Source organism: Macrobrachium nipponense, chromosome 32, assembly GCF_015104395.2.
Source record: "Macrobrachium nipponense isolate FS-2020 chromosome 32, ASM1510439v2, whole genome shotgun sequence".
Lineage (NCBI taxonomy): Eukaryota > Metazoa > Arthropoda > Malacostraca > Decapoda > Palaemonidae > Macrobrachium > Macrobrachium nipponense.
In genome coordinates this window covers 30,178,096-30,195,262 of record NC_061094.1, presented here as the reverse complement: position 1 = coordinate 30,195,262, position 17,167 = coordinate 30,178,096, and the positions used below count along the sequence as shown (strand labels likewise).

The window sequence follows — 17,167 nt, the reverse complement described above, 5'->3', positions numbered from 1 at the left end:
AAACATGTTATTTACTAAAAACAAAGTAATGTTTGTAGTACCCATCTCATTTGTCACAAAATATTCTCACACAAAAATTTTGGGACAGAAGTAATAGTACCCCAGTAGGTGAGCACTGCACACATGTAGCCAGATTCATCAGTTCGCACTTGTCATTGCTCTTATACCTGGTGTTGTTAGCTTTTTAGAAAATTATACTATCAAGATTTGGCATTATAAGGGATACCTTAAATATGCAGCCAGCTATGATGCATCTAAAATTTAGAAAATGTGATCTTGACCTTTGAATTATATTGGGTGATTGATGTTGTAATTTATCAATACAAAAATATTCTAATTTACTAATATATATAAATAAGACTACAAAATAACAAGATAAACCTATGTAAAAGGTCATACCATCAAGTTTCATATATAGATCCAAAACCATGACCTTGGTTGAGATATGAGTAGAGGAGTGTTTCTAATAATTAAGAATTATTCTAAAGAATAACAGATTTATGCCATGTTCCATGCATGGTTTAAATACAATAAACTCCTAAAGCAGACAATGAATTTCAGAGCATAAGTATTATTTTATGAAATGGATGAAGGGACTGATTATGTTACTGAATGAAAGTTTTATCTTTAACAGGAACTATGAGGAATCTGGAGGCATTAGGAGTATTTTTGGTTGTTGCTGTGACTGTGTTCCTAGTTTATCAGTATACAGCAGCAAGAAGTCGTATGGTAGGCAGTGTTCTTGAGTCACAGACACAGAAAGAAACATACTCCACATGGCCAACCTTCAACATTAAACTGATACATAATAGGGTAAGCTTTATAATTTTTATATATTTATTCATCTTAGTCTAATTCCAAGGGTGTTTGGATGAATGTTACAAACTTAAACCTGGAATTACTTTGCAATTATGGACAAGATTCCATCAAGTAGTCACTAATGGATTATATGTCCATTTGATATTTCAGCCACTAATGGATTATGTCCTTTTGCCTGTTTGATATTTCAGCATCTTATTTTTCCTATGCTTTGATGTGCAGTAAATTACATTAACTAAGGGTTATATTCCCAGAGGAATATTAAATAATTATCATAGTCAAGTTAATGATGTCAATGCAAGTAGTTAGTAGCCCTGTACCAGTCAGTGATCTTTGATTTTTGGCTATTTAATTTGCTCTCTTCTGTTTTAAAATGTTATTTATGTACGAACCAAAACCCAATATGTACTGCAGTCCATTCCCAGCGGACACTTTGAACCTAAAAAAATGCCAAAACTGGAACATCATATAAATAGAATTGAATGGTACTTATGGTGCCATAAAACTGGGTATAACGCCATAAGATCAGATTACAGGTGCCCTGTATCCCAGGGACCTGCCCTGTAGTTTATTTATATAGCTTTTCTTGATTATTAAATATTTTTGAATAGGTTTTTTGGTGTAGATTGCTGCATTGGGAGAAAAAAAACATTGCAATATTTCATTTGCTTGTTTCTTCTTTTCGGTGAGGTATTTAAGAGAGATATCCAGTCTACTAAAGCTCCATTTCATGTTCCTTTCCTTGTGAAGAAAGCATCCTTCACCAGACATTTGAAATGGTTGTGGAATGGGTTTCTTAGTCTTAGGTTGCTGTTCTTGATTTCCTTTACTCCATGTATAAAAACTACATGTATATTACCATATCTTAGCAAACAAAGATTTTTTCTATAGTCTTGAGGTTGCAGCACATCACCAAAGGAGGAAAAGCACTGAGGTGCTTCTTTTGTTTAAATAATCTTTATAGAATTTCCTGGTTCATATGCTGGATTTGCAATTATTGCAAGATGCCATGACACCTAAAATTAAGAATATGTATAAGATAGGGACTGGAGTGTTTGTTTACTCTGAGCACTGAAAATGTTCACTTCAGCAGAGGTTTTGGCAAAATTTCAGAGCAGACCTCTGGTAGCCCACACACTCAAGAAAGGTGGCCACTGATAGTATGAAGAAAGCTCATTAGGTTTGTTTGATAATATGGCAGGATTTTTGTTGAACTTAAGGCTTCTAGAAGTTGGGGACTTAAAACGTTCATTCAGCAAATACCCTCCGTATGGATGTGAGACCTGGGTAAGTTAGGTAATAGCTTCTGATGATTTGGGGAAGATGTCTGGTCAGCAAAAATCTACCAGTAAGCCATCAAAATTACTAGGACTTTAAAGATTATATTGGTTTAAATAGGGAGGGACAGCTATCAGTTCAGAGACCTGTACATTGATCTATTTACAGCACTTGTGTTGTCCAAGGAGAATGTTCTTTGGATTCTTCAGTGTGTGCTGAAAATGATAAAGCAAAAAAAATATTTTACCTTCTCAAATTGTATTTAGCTAGGTAGAGAAAATGTCCCAGTTACCATTGACCAGAAATGCTTTGATGAAGTTGAAAATGAAAAAGTACAGGAAATTCACAACTGAATTTCCCAGTCATCGTTTTAAATAATAATGGGGAGCATGTCTGCCCAATCTTAACATCTGCCATCAAGGTTTAGAATTTTCAGTTACCCCCAAGTTGGTAAGCAGTTGCTCAAGATAATATATACGTATTAGGAAAAGGAAGGTATACTAAAGCTGTCTGAATAGCCTGGAGATTTTTTGGCCTTGATTAACCATTTCACCCACTAATAAAGGGATTTGACAAAGGAAAAATCTATTTCTGGGCGAGGGACCTGTGTCACCCAGTGAAATGCTCCTTATAGCACCATTTCTAAGGTATAAATACTGCTAAATATACCAGAGAAAAAAGTTGCATGGAATGCCAGGAATATACCCAGCTCGCTCACTCTTAAAGGGTGTTGGTATAGTAACTGGGGCGTGTTAAAAATTAAAACCACTATCAGAGGTCCCTTACCAATTAGTCTTCTCCTTTCTCAACATCCCCCGTTACTACAGGTGCTGTTCTACATCCGACTACTGCCCGCTACTACTGCTACTACTCACGCGACTCCCATCATTCCTAATAGCACCCAAGCTTGGGCCAGCCTAGGGTGAGGAAAAAAGGGGGGTGGGTTCACTGGGCGACACAGGTCCCTCGCCCAGAAATAGATTTTTCTCTTGTCAAAATCCCTTTTCTGGGCTCAACCTGTGTCGCTCCGTGAAACAGTAACAGAGAATTGGTCCCATAAGCTTGGAAATACACATATAGTCAAGGAACTTAAATGAAATTAGAATAATTTTAATTGAGAGTGTTTAATAGTAAACCTTAATTTTACATATCTCTTAGATTACAATACTTAGTCAAGTGTCCAAAACTATTTGGTAAAATTGAGAGAAAAATCCCAATAATAAGAGATAACATAAGATTTCTAAATATAATACAATAAACATTAGTACATATATACATCATAAGAATGGGTTTAATATGCAATCCAGATGAAGGTCCAGGTTAAGGCAGGGACAATAAGCAAGGTAGGTAGAGAGAAAGTACTAAAAGAAAATAATATTTTTATGAAGATTAGACCCTGCTATAATGGTTATGTTATATCAGGAGGAACCACATTCCCTGCTGCCACTGTTGCAAATTTTAGGGCTTCCAAGGATTTTAGGTAGTGGCGTTTGAATACTGCTGGTGATTTCCAGCACGTACATATATCTATTTAATTCTTCAAAATTCATGTGATGAAAATAATTGAATGTTGTAGCTACTGCTCGGATATCATGGGCATGTGGGACTGATTCCGGGTTGGTTTGTTTAATAAAATAAAGAAATCTGTTGTCTGATTCCTTTCAGGGAAAATGGTTCCTCCATTCTCTCTAATAAACAAAGGGCCTGAAGACTTTTTGGAAGTTCTATTCAAATAGGCTTTCGGAAGTGGGACAATCTTCCACGGGGCGGGACCATCTATTCGTGGATCCTCATTCTTTGCTAAGAATTTTCTGTCTGGAAAGATTAATATTTCACCAGAAGAAAGAAAGTCAATATGATTTGGTTCTCTAAATAATGCTGAGGGTTCAGATATTCTGGCTCCTGAGGCTAAACTTATTAAGAATAACGTCTTCCTAAGAAGCGTTATATAAGTACATGAGTCATTATCAGTGTCAGAAGCTAGCTTAAGGACATCATTTAAAAACTAGGAAACTGTGTGAGGACGAGTTACTGGTTTTAGTCTAGCACATGCTCTCGGAATAGACGAAAAATACGAATCTGTAAGATTAATATTAAACCCGAACTGAAATATTTTCTTTAAAGCAGATTTAATTGTTGTAATTGTATTAGCGGCTAGGCCTTTTTCAAACAAAGTTCTGAAAAAGGTAACTGCCAGATTCGTAGTCATTGTCCGAACCTCTGAGTCCTCAGAATTTGGCTAGCTTTCTTACAGGAGAACATATTGCCGAAGAGTAGATTCTCTTTTGTCTGACTCTAGGAACAATGTGTTTAGAGGATCAATCTCAGCATCTTTTTGTGCTGCAAATTTCATAAAGTCCATAAAGTTAGGGCACTCTGAATTCTTGAGGAAGCTAACACACTGTGAGTTTGTACTATCTGTGTTAACTTTGGGTTGGGAATCCGCCGAGGGCAGAGTCCCAGTTCCACCAAGAGATGAAACCATTTGTTGCTTTTGGGCCAATTGGGGGCTACCAGGGCAATCCGTCCTTTGAAAGTCTCAGCTTGTCCAGGACTTTCATTAGCATGTTTATAGGTGGAAACAGGTAAAACCTCTGCCAGTTGTTCCAATCTATGGATATGGCGTCTCTGGCGTAGGCCAGAGGGTCCAGGTTGGGGGCTACGTAACATTGTAGCTTGTGGTTGGATTCTGTGGCAAATAGATCTACTTGGAGATCCGGAACTTGTTGGCAGATCCAATTGAATGACTTTTTGTCTAAGGACCATTCCGACTCCAGCGGAGTTGTCCTTGATAGTGCATCCGCGACCACATTTCTTACCCCCGCCAGGTGAACAGCTGACAGGTGCCAATGGTTCTTTGTTGCCATTGAAAAGATTGCTATCATCACATGATTTATGTGACTTGATTTGGAACCTCCCCTGTTTATGCAGTGGACTATCACTTCGTTGTCTAGTATTAGTCTGATATGTTGTTTCTTTGACGGGGAAAGTCTTTTTAGAGTCAAGAACACTGCCATGGCTTCTAGGATATTGATGTGTAGTTGACGGAATGTCACTGACCACAAACCTTGGACCTTTCCGTATTGGGAGTAGCCTCCCCAACCGGTTAGGGAGGCATCTGTATGGATTACTAATGCCGGCGGTAGGAATTGTAAAGGTACGGATTTTGCTAGGTTTTGGTTTTTGACCTTTCGTCCATGGTTGAAGTCTTTTCCTAGTATTGGTGGAAATCCGAAAAATTTTTGTCTCGATTTTTCCCTGTTTTGCTGTGGACCGCCAAACTCGATTGATGTCTTTCAGTTTGACTTTCAGTAATGTGTCTGTTACTGAGGCAAACTGGAGTGAGCCTAGGATTCTTTCTTGGTTTCTCCGGGATGTTAGTTTGTCCTTGAAAAAACTTTTTTGTGTTCCTTGCTATCTCTTTCCTCTTCTTTGGTGGAATTGACAGCTTGTGTGTGGTCAGGTTCCATTGTAAACCTAACCACTGGAAGCATGTTGCCGGTGTAAGACGGGACTTTTTGAAATTTATTTGGAATCCTAAGTATTCCAGAAATTTTATTACTTTGTCCGTCGCCTTGTGGCATTCCTCGACGCTGTTGGCCCAGATAAGCCAATCGTCTAGGTAGGCCACTAACTGTATTCCTTGAGTTCTCAGCTCTTGGACTACTGTCTCCGCCAACTTTGTGAATATCCTGGGCGCTATATTGAGTCCGAATGGCATCATTTTGAAGGTATATGCCCGTTTGCCTAGCTTGAATCCTAGGAAAGTACAAAAATGCCTTGCTATCGGAACATGATAATAAACGTCTGTAAGATGTATAGAGGTGGTGACGGGCCCCAGGGGGAAGAATAAGGTCCGCACCTGCAAGACGGTCACATATGGAACTTGTCGCATTGAATATATGTATTCAAATGGGACAGATCTAAGATTACTCTTTCTTTGGAACGCTGAACAAGCGTCTTTGAAATTTTAAGCATTTTACCTCTTTTATTGCTTTCTTCAGAAGGAGATCTTTGGTGTAAAGTGTTAGATCTGCCGTTGGAACCTGATAAAAACTGGTTGGTGGAGGGGGCCCTTTTATCCAACTCCACCCCAGACCCTTCGTTATTATGCTGTATGCCCATTTGCTGAAAATCCAACGGCTCCGGAAGAGGTACAGCCTTCCTCCTACCTGGGGAGTCTCACTGGTTTGCAGAAGGTCTGCTTCCACGGCTCCCTCGGAATCCTCTACCTCTCCCGGAAGCTCTTATGCTGCCTTTATGCCGGAAGGCTCCCCTAGCTCTACTACCTCTCGCATGCCTATTGTATCTGTGAAACACTCCCTGTGTTTTAAAGGAAGGGTTATACGCCAGAGATGCAGTAAACAAAGTACAGTGGTACCTCGAGATACGAAATTAATCCGTTCCGAGGCGGCCTTCGTATCATGAGTTTTTCGTATCTTGAACCACATTTTACATGCAAAATGCCTAATCCGTTCCAAGCCCTACAAAAATACCCCAGTAAATTATATTTCCAGGCCTACAACACATGTTCTAGGGTTACGACGCCGATCCGACGGAAGAAATAGACTCCAAAAAGGCAAAATACTGTACATTACTTGAGTACATTCAACTGCATGAATATTCAACCCCATTTTACTGCATATATTAGGACTTTAGCATATGTCCCTTAGCAATAAGCCTAGCCTATGTGAGACTCCCCAGGTAGGAGGAAGGCTGTACCTCTTCCGGAGCCGTTGGATTTTCAGCAAATGGGCATACAGCATAATAACGAAGGGTCTGGGGTGGAGTTGGATAAAAGGGCCCCCTCCACCAACCAGTTTTAATCAGATTCCAACGGCAGATCTAACACTTTACACCAAAGATCTCCTTCTGAAGAAAGCCATAAAAGAGGTAAAATGCTTAAAATTTCAAAGACGCTTGTTCAGCGTTCCAAAGAAAGAGTAATCTTAGATCTGTCCATTTGAATACATATATTCAATGCGACAAGTTCCATATGTGACCGTCTTGCAGGTGCGGACCTTACTTCCCCCTGAGGCACCGTTATAAAACCTAAATAAAGGTAATAAAACGGGCCCAAACTGGCTAAAATTACGTGAAACACTTAGTCAGTACTTAACTTAGTTGCAGCAATAGCTTGAAGCTCCATCATAAGGATAAATCTCCAAAAAGTAAGCGAAAAAAACACACAGCAAATAAAAAACACGTGCGTGTAAGATCTGCTAACAGAAAAGGATGGCCGCTAGAGGCGCTGATGTTAGCATGGGAGCGCTGGTAGTAGTAGTTGCTGACGCGGGCTGTGTATCAGCTCTCTCTATTCTAAGCTAAAAAAGCTTAGAATATGCCAATAAAATGTATAAATAATTCAGTATGTACTCTTTTTAAATAATTATTAATTAATCATTAACTATAATACACAAAAAAAAAAAAAACCTTCCAATTGTTTGTTTACATTCAGCTCTTACGTGTACGAACGAACGCCAAGCAATCACTTTTCCTAGGACACAGTAAGCCATAAATTTTCATTAGTATCTCTCTTCACTAATGAAACTACCGAACAGTATAATAACCCCTTCATTTCTATTTCTTTATTCTATCTTTACCTAATGGAGATACCGAGTTACTGCAGCTGTAATGAGACATATATGTAACGTATATTAAATCAGGAGAAGAATTCTAAAAAAGTACATATTTTCTGGGCCAAGCCCGTGTCGCTTTGTGAAATATCCTTTTAGTTCATATTTCTAAGTAAAATTGCTAATATTACCAGAAAAAACCAAAATGGAATGTCAGAGTACTCTGACTCGCTCACCCTAAATAAAAAGAGGGTGTCGGTATGGTTTCTGGGGCGAGTGAAGCCACTACCACGGGCCTCTTGTCATTTAGATATCTCCTTCACAAAATCCCCCTGCTAGAGAGAGCTGATACACAGCCCGCGTCAGCAACTACTACTACCAGCGCTCCCATGCTAACATCAGCGCCTCTAGCGGCCATCCTTTTCTGTTAGCAGATCTTACACGCACGTGTTTTTATTTGCCGTGTGTTTTTTCGCTTACTTTTTGGATTTATCCTTATGATGGAGCTTCAAGCTATTGCTGCAACTAAGTTAAGTACAGGGGGTCCTCGAGTTACGACGTAGATCCGTTCTTACGATGCATCGTAACAGACGATTTTCAAGCGTAAGTCGGAACATTGAAAAATACCACATGGATTTAATGTAAATTAACCTAATCAATAACAACGAGAGAACAATTCCTTACCTTTATTAGTTTGATTGGCTTGCACACTGGAGAGGAAGCTGCGGTGCTGGAGAGACTGGGGGAGGTTAGTGAAGATACACCAACAAGGGCTTCAGTTTGAAGTCGCCAGCAGCATTACCCCCAAGAAGTAAAGTTAGCCTCTCCTTGCTGGCTTTATGACCGGTAGCTGACTTCTCCTCCTTGGCGATGTAAGTGCGGTTAGGCATACGCTTTCCAAAACAAACCTGTCTCGTCTACGTTAAACACTTGCTGAGCAGAATAACCCCCCTCCTTAATTATCTCAGACAACGCTTTAGGAAATTCACTCGCTGCTTTCTCATCCCCACTAGCAGCTTCACCTTGCAATTTAAGGTTATGGTAATTGGCCCGAGCCTTAAATCGCATAAACCAACCCCTACTAGCCACAAACTCTTCACTTTCACTTCCCTCCCCCTTTTCTTTTTTCAACGCTTCAAACAATCTTTTCGCCTTCTCCTGAATCACCATAAGGCTGACTGGGATACGCCGTTGATTTTGGTCTTCCAACCAAAGCACCAATAACCTTTCCATTTCAATTATTAGACCACTACGCTGCTTAGTTATCACTGTCGCTTTCATAGGAGCAGATCCTTTCACATGTTCAACGATGCGCTCTTTATCTTTGATAATGGTAGCAACGGTCGAACGGCTAAGGCCAAGCGCGGCCAATGTTTGTTGGCGTTTCTCCCTTCTCGGATCGCTTTATAATGTCCACTTTAATTTCCATGGTGATGGCCTTTCTTTTCTTCGATGCACTACCATCAGAAGAGTCCGCCTTGCGCTTGGGAGCCATAACAAAGAGCAAAAAGTTACAAAAACGATACAACACGAGGGAGAGAGAGGCAGTGTAAACAACCAAAATGGCGTATGGACGAGGACTGAGCGTAGCGAAGCGACGCCGTCCTCTCCCCCACAAAGCGTATTCTTCCGCCGTGCGCCTGGAACTAGTTCGCGTTTGTTTACGTTGCTTACGACGCTAAACCGCGTAAGACGGAACGACGCAAAATATTATTTTTTATATTTTTATGGGGGCGCGTTCGTAACCACGAAACATCGTAAGTCGAGACCAGCGTAACCCGAGGACTTACTGTACTGACTAAGTGTTTCACGTAATTTTAGCCAGTTTGGGCCCGTTTTATTACCTTTATTTAGGTTTTATAACGGTGCCTCCACTGCATGGCTACAGGCTCACCTACCCGGTTCGCCTCGTGTGATCCTTTTTCAGTTCCTGCGGTCTCCCATACCATAGTAACTGTCCTGTGCAGTTTTTATGATATGCCTTCGTGACGTGCAAGATTCTGCTATTATTTTGCTTTATTTTGATTTTCATTTTGTACTATTAAGGAATCCAGCTCGATTGAGCTCATGCCTTTTTACCTTAGCTCAGTGTTCATGCATGCATGTGCCTTTGTCTAGGTCTGGTAGGCATGTAGGACTCATGTCCTTTTCTCCTAGTCCTACCACCCTGGCAGTTGCCCTCCGTTCCTATGTACCGGCTGAGCCCAGCTCCCAAGTGGTTAGGCGCCCTCCCTCCCGGGTCGGTTTCCTAGCCTCTCTAGGACGTTCCTTTCTCTTTTTCTATGATTTCCTTCTTTTCTTTTATATTATAATTTTATTTTGTAATTTTAGTGTAGCATGTTGAGACGGTTAGAGTAGCCTAGGCTACCTCTTCGTCGGACCTACCGTCCACGTGGTCATATCACGTTCACGGTGGGCCAGGCGATCGCATTGAGCCACCGGCTCAGTACCCCTCCCTCCCTCCCCTCCCTCCCTCCCTCCCCTCCCTCTATGGGGGTCGGGGAGGCACGTTCCGCTCGCTCACGTTGCCATGACAACACCCGAGCTTTCTCCCCTTTGTCCCCTCTCGGAAGGGGATACAGGAGTCTCGTGTGGGGGTAGGGATATATAATATTTATGTCTTGTCATACCGTTCTCTCCTTGGGCTCCACGGGGGTCCTGGGTGCGCTTGGGTCTGACTGGCCATCTGGCTCGTCCGCGCTCGGGTGACCTTAGGGTCCCTATCGCTCTCCTTCTACCTACCCTGGTCTCTCCCCCCTTCTTTCCCCCCCGCCCCCGCGCCAGCGGCGGGATCGACTGGTTCCGCCAGCTCTTTGTGGGGGGGGGTGACGGAGAAGAGCTCCATACATGCTTCCTATGATTGTTGTTATTGTTTTGTGTGAATCCCGCTAACTGGCGGAGCACCCTCTCATCGGGTTCTCCTTCGGTTTGCTAAAATTTCTACGGCGGAGCTATGCTCCTCCTTGTCTATTTATTTTATTATTAGGTTAACTTTAACTCTTGTTTCTCCCTCCCTGGTGAAACATTCAAACCTTCCTTCTCCGGCATAACCTGGAACCTGCTACTAGCATACTTGACCTATGGATTATCAAGAGAACAGGAGAAGGTTAACATATAATTCTCCGCTCCGGCATATGGCGGAGCATTATATTTCTTAATGGGCTAGTCCCGTTAACTAGTGTTGATACTCATGTATCTGTCCACTTACAGGCTTCCGAACTGCCAGGAGTCTGGCTGTAACGCCGTACTCCAGGATCCCTGTGGTCATGAGATCTGCAGGACCCACGCCGTCTGCGCCATCCGCTTCGGGGACTCAGCGGTATGGCACCACGAAGCATGCTCAATATGCTACGAGCTAGTGGAACAATTTACCTCCGGTGTAAGTTTATAACAGATTCTTTCTGCTGTATAATAGAGATATATGAATGTTCATGAAGTATGATGAAATCTTGACATATGTGGGCCATTTTTCAGCCTTTCTTGAGGCTTAAAATAACCTTCTCTTCCAGGCCTCCACCGTGAAGGACGCCGCGACAGCCACCCTGAAGGCCTGGGTTGGCGGCTTCAGAAAGAATGTAGCGAAGGGGCAGCCGTACATTTTGGATAGGGTATGGCTCTCCGCCTCTTCCCCGGAGCTAAACCGACGTCTTACGTTGACCCGACAGTGGCGGCCCCGTACATCTCGTCTCTCCAGGTCCAGGTGGCCCAGGGCGCTTGCGGCCCAGAGTAATCCCGAGTTATCAGACGACGTGGCGACCCTAGACCTTAACCTGGAACCGATGGCGGTAGGTGACCCAGGTAGTATGTTTGTTGAGGCAGGTTTGTTGGGGGCCCAAGGGCTTCCCTTGCGTCCTTCTGGATCTTCTTCCCCTGTCCACTCTTCTACATCTTTCCAAGGATTTTCAGAGAGAGAGATTTTGGTCAGACCGAAGTCCACTCAACCTATCCCCAAAGTACGTAAAGGGGAAACGAGAGATCAAGACCCTGGAGAAGACAACGTCCAAAAAGACTACGTCTTCTGAGTCTCGTAAGTCTCCGGCTCACCATCCCGGAGCAGAGAGAACGAAGTCATCTTCGTCCTCACACTCAAAAGGGTCGAAGAGTAAATCCTCAAAGGATAAGGCTCAGGCCTCTGGTGATCCTCAGCCTTCTACCTCTACTGGGACGCGCCCAAAAACACCTACAGTGTCTAAGGACCCAGCTCCTTTCGACACAGACGCATTTGCTGCGAACATTATGCAGCAAATGGGCAGTCTGGTGGGCAACCTAGTGCAGGATAAATTTGAACAGATGTTATCACACATCTCGACATCCTTTGAGGAATCTGGTCAGTCTATTCGTAACATTTCGGAAAGACTGACCAATCAAGAGAACCTCATGGCGGGTTTCAGAGAGAACCCTCCAACAGTTCTCGCACAGCTTACCGTAGCTGTCCAAGCTATGCCAGATTATGATTCCCTACCTCCCTTCTCTGCTAACAACCCATGGAGGGTAGCAGCGTACGCTCCGTTTAAGGACGGTATGCTGACGCTGCCTGACTGTGGCACTCGAAGAATAGAGGACTTCGAGTTCCACCCCGCTGATCTGCAACCTCCATTCATGGGTTACGCCCGTCTTACAGAGACGGCGATGAGGAGGGAAGACAGTATCCCAAAGGAAACTGTCATCTACAGCCGGGATCAGGCCCAGAGGGACTGCGTTAACATGAAGCTACGGGCGTTTAAGAGCCCCTTTACCATCTTTGTAGCGGACGGAGAGACCCCTACTCCATTCGCCACAAAGTTGGCATGAAGGATGAGCCTATGCCGCAGCTCCACGAAACGGAGCCAACATCCCTCCTGTTTCCCAGTGCTGAAGACCTTTGGACGGACCTACCATCCACTTTCACGGTAGGTAAACTCAAGCCGGACTGCGCAATAGTGCAGTTTAGCGAGAGACTCCCTAGATTACCTAACAATCTGATTCAGGCGGAATTTGATGCCAGGTCTAGACTAGGGAGAACGCTGAATGCCTTGGTAATGACAGAGGTTGCCGCAATAACCTATGGCAAGGAACCTCTATTTAAGCTTTTAGCCAAGGCTCAGACACATACAGTTCAGTGCGACCTTTACGACTTCATGGTCGAACAAAGAAACTGTAGAAAACATGCTGCAGGAGGCGACTATTCGCCACGAGCCTAACAAACTGCTCGCCGCTCCTGTCTGGGGTGCTGACCTCTTCCCAGAAGCTCTGGTGAATGAGGCTCATCAAAGCCTTAAGGTCCGTTGGGGCCTTTCAGTTAAAAGGAAGCCTGAGACTTCTTCGGCATCTACTAAGAAGTCGAAGAAGCCCAGGAAGTTTACTCCCTATCAGGCTCCTCAACAACAGCAAATGGTCCAAGCAGTGCCGGTCTCTCAGGTGGTACAACCTTCCACCTCGAAGAACCAGGCTCAGCCTATCTTGTTCCTGACACCTCAGAACCAACCCTCTACCTCGTTTGCTGTCTCGCCGGCCTTCAATCCAGTCTTCGAAGGCCAAGCATTCCAAACTTTTAACAAGTTTGGTAGAGGAAGCAGGGCTAGGGGTTCATTTCGCCAGAGAGGTGGCGGAAGAGCTCTTATCAGAGGTAAACACTTTCGTGGAGGACGTGGGTCTCGACCGGCCCCAAGTCAGTGAGAACCCTCAGGTAGGAGGGAGACTGTTCCTCTATCGACACAGATGGGGGTTCAGCAGTTGGGCACAAAGTATTGTGTCCAAAGGACTAGGATGGAGCTGGATCAAAGGTCCCCTTCCATCCAAGACCTTCTATCAGCAACCAACGACAGAACTGACAGAGTATGCCGAAGAACTACTTCAGAAAGGGGTAGTATCAAAAGTCAAGCATTTAAAGTTTCAAGGTCGCTTGTTCAGCGTGCCAAAGAAAGGCTCAACCAAAAGAAGAATAATCTTAGACTTATCCCGTCTAAACTTATTCATTCGTTGCGACAAGTTCAAAATGCTGACTATCTCGCAGGTGCGGACCTTACTTCCCCGTGGGGCCGTCACCACCTCTATCGATCTTACAGATGCATACTATCATATCCCAGTAGCGAGACACTTCCGCCCGTACCTAGGCTTCAGGCTAGGAAACCAGGCATTCTCATTCAAAGTGATGCCTTTCGGGTTGAACGTGGCACCCAGGATATTCACAAAGGTGGCGGAGTCAGTAGTTCAGCAACTAAGGTCTCAAGGGATAATGGTAGTAGCGTATCTGGACGACTGGCTTGTTTGGGCAACAACCGTCGAAGAGTGCCAGAAAGCTACAATTAAAGTAATTCAATTTCTGGAATATCTGGGATTCCAAATAAACAAATCCAAGTCCAGGCTAATGCCGGACACCCATTTTCAATAGCTAGGCATTCAATGGGACTAGAACGCCCACACTCTGTCAATTCCGTCGGACAAAAGGAAAGAAATAACTAAAGCTACGAGGCAATTCCTCAAGTGCAAAAAAGCATCAAGGAGAAACCAGGAAAGAATCCTAGGTTCTCTACAATTCGCCCTACTGAAGGCAAAATTAAAGGATATACATCGGGTTTGGCGTTCGAGAGCAAACAACAAGTCTCGGGACAAGTTGTCAGCTATTCTGCCGGTTCTCCGCCAACATCTCCGCCCCTGGGCGGAAATCAAGATCTGTCCAAATCAGTGCCTCTTCAATTCCCCCCTCCGGCGTTGGTTATTCACACAGACGCATCTCTAAGCGGATGTGGAGGATACTCTCAATTCAAGAAAGTACAAGGGACTTGGTCCCCTCAGTTCCGCCAGCTTCACATAAATGTATTGGAAGCCATGGCAGTGTTCCTCACATTGAAGAGGCTTCTACCAGCCAAGAACTCTCATATCAAACTGGTGCTGGACAGTGCAGTGGTAGTACACTGCATCAACAGGGGAGGATCCAAGTCAAGTCATGTGAACCATGTCATGATAGCCATTTTTTCACTGGCAGCCAAGGACAAATGGCATCTATCCTCCACCCATCTGGCGGGAGTAAGGAACGTGATAGCGGACACTCTTGTCTTGGTCAGTTCCACTAGAATCGGAATGGTCTCTGGACAAGCTCTCATTCCAGTGGATATGCCAAAGGGTCCCAGGCCTCCAGGTGGATCTTTTCGCATCACAATCGAACCACAAGCTCCCGTGCTATGTGGCTCCCAACCTGGACCCTCTGGCTTATGCCACAGACGCCATGGCCACAGATTGGAATCAGTGGAAGAAAATATACATCTTTCCTCCAGTGAATCTTCTATTGAAAGTCCTGAACAAACTCAGGACTTTCAAAGGACAAGTCGCTCTAGTAGCCCCACATTGGCCCAAGAGCAACTGGTTCCCTCTACTTCTGGAACTGGGTCTCCGCCCTCAACGGATTCCCAATCCCAAGCTCTCTCAACAAGTACAGATGAGGACTGTGTTCGCTTCCTCAGGAATTCTCAAAACCCTAACTCTGTGGACTTCATGAAGTTCGCGGCTAAGAGAGATGCAAATATCGATCCTTAAAATATCCTCTTAGAATCGGATAAAAGAGAATCAATGTTACGTCAATATGACGCAGCGGTTAAGAAACTAGCAAATTTCCTGAAGGAAACACAATCTCGAACCATGACTACTAACTTCAGATCATTATTTGAAAAAGGTTTAGGAGCCAGTACTATTACTAATAATAAGTCGGCTCTAAAGAAGATTTTTCAATTGGGCTTTAAAATAGACTTAACAGATTCTTATTTCTCGTCTATTCCCAAAGCGTGTGCTAGGCTCAGACCAACAGAGAGACCTAGCTCAGTTTCATGGTTCTTAAATGATGTTCTCAGATTGGCCTCAAACACTGATAACAATTCATGCAATTATATATCTTTACTAAGGAAAACACTCTTCTTTTTAAGTCTGGCCTCAGGAGCCAGAATATCTGAACTGTCGGCTCTCTCCAGAGATCCAGGCCACATAGAATTTCTCCCATCAGGAGAAGTTTTCCTCTCCCCAGATAGAAAATTCTTGGCCAAAAATGAGGACCCCTTAATGAGATGGGCCCATTAGAAGGTACCTCACCTTCCTCAAGACCCTTCTTTATGTCCAGTAACCACCTTACGAGCTTTCCTCTCTAGGACATCTACTAGATCATCAGGTCCCTTATTCTTAAGAGAGAAAGGTGGCACTATTTCCTTAAAAGGAATTAGACAGCAAATCTTGTACTTTATTAAGCAAGCCAACCCAGATTCCTTCCCTAAAGTCCACGACATTAGAGCTGTAGCCACCTCAATTAATTATTTCCAACACATGAATTTCGATGATCTTAAGAAATATACAGGCTGGAAGTCACCGACAGTATTCAGACGCTATTACCTGAAATCCTTAGAAGCTTTAAAATTTCCGGCAGTGGCAGCGGGAAACACAGTTTCCCCTGACCCTGTCTAAGTAGTTAGCCATAGATCCAGATCTCCTTCTACCTGCCTCACTAACATCCTTCCTGCGACCCTGCCACCAGGTTCACCACTAACCTATAAGCCTTATTGCAAAGGCTATAGAGTGAGGTTTTCCTTATTTTTTTGCAAGGAATCCTCACATTTGTATATAATTGATATTGTATAAATTACCTCATTATTAATTGTCATATTGTACTCCTATAATCTTTTTTAGTCATAAGAATAATCCAACTAATCTGAGTTAGTTTAAGTGTAAATTCACTAGTTTGTAAAATTTACAAGATTATATTCGTTTTTACTTATTTTGCTTTTATTACTTTCCTTATTTTGTTTTCTTTTTACCAAGCTTGTGGCCATTTCTCTGGTACTATTTCACAAAGCGACATGGGCTTGGCCCAGAAAAGGGATTTTGATGAAGGAAAAATCTATTTCTGGGCAATGGCCCGTGTCGCCCAGTGAAATCCCCCCCCTTTTTTTATTAACCCCACCCTTTAGCCCAAGCTTGGTTCTCTGATATTAAAGGATGGCCGCTAGAGGCGCTGATGTTAGCGTGGGAGCGCTGGTAATAGTAGTTGCTGACACGGGCTGTGTATCAGCTCTCTCTAGCATGGGGATTTTGTGAAGGAGATATCTAAATGACAAGAGGCCCGTGGTAGTGGCTTCACTCGCCCCAGAAACCATACCAACACCCTCTTTTTATTTAGGGTGAGCGAGTCATAGTACTCTGACATTCCATTTTGGTTTTTCTTCGGTAATGTTAGCAATTTTTACCTTAGAAATATGAACTAAAAGGATATTTCACTGGGCGACACGGGCCATTGCCCAGAAATAGATTTTTCCTTCGTCAAAATCCCTTTGTTGGCTTCAATGATAGCAGTCCGAGTTATTTTATATTTTATGATATCTAATTCACAATTTTTTTATTAAATGTATTGCATGTACTCAATTCAAATAATTATAAGTAACCATTAAATATAATAAACAAACAAAAAAAAAGCTTCCAAACTTCTGTTTTTACATCAGCACTTACGAGTATCAAATGATCGCCAAGCAATCGCTTTT

General features: G+C 43.2%; 1 pseudogene; it reads left to right on the top strand.

The window, feature by feature from the left end:
• LOC135207302 (uncharacterized) overlaps positions 1 to 17,167 on the top strand; it is a 229,184-nt pseudogene that overhangs the window by 118,602 nt on the left and 93,415 nt on the right.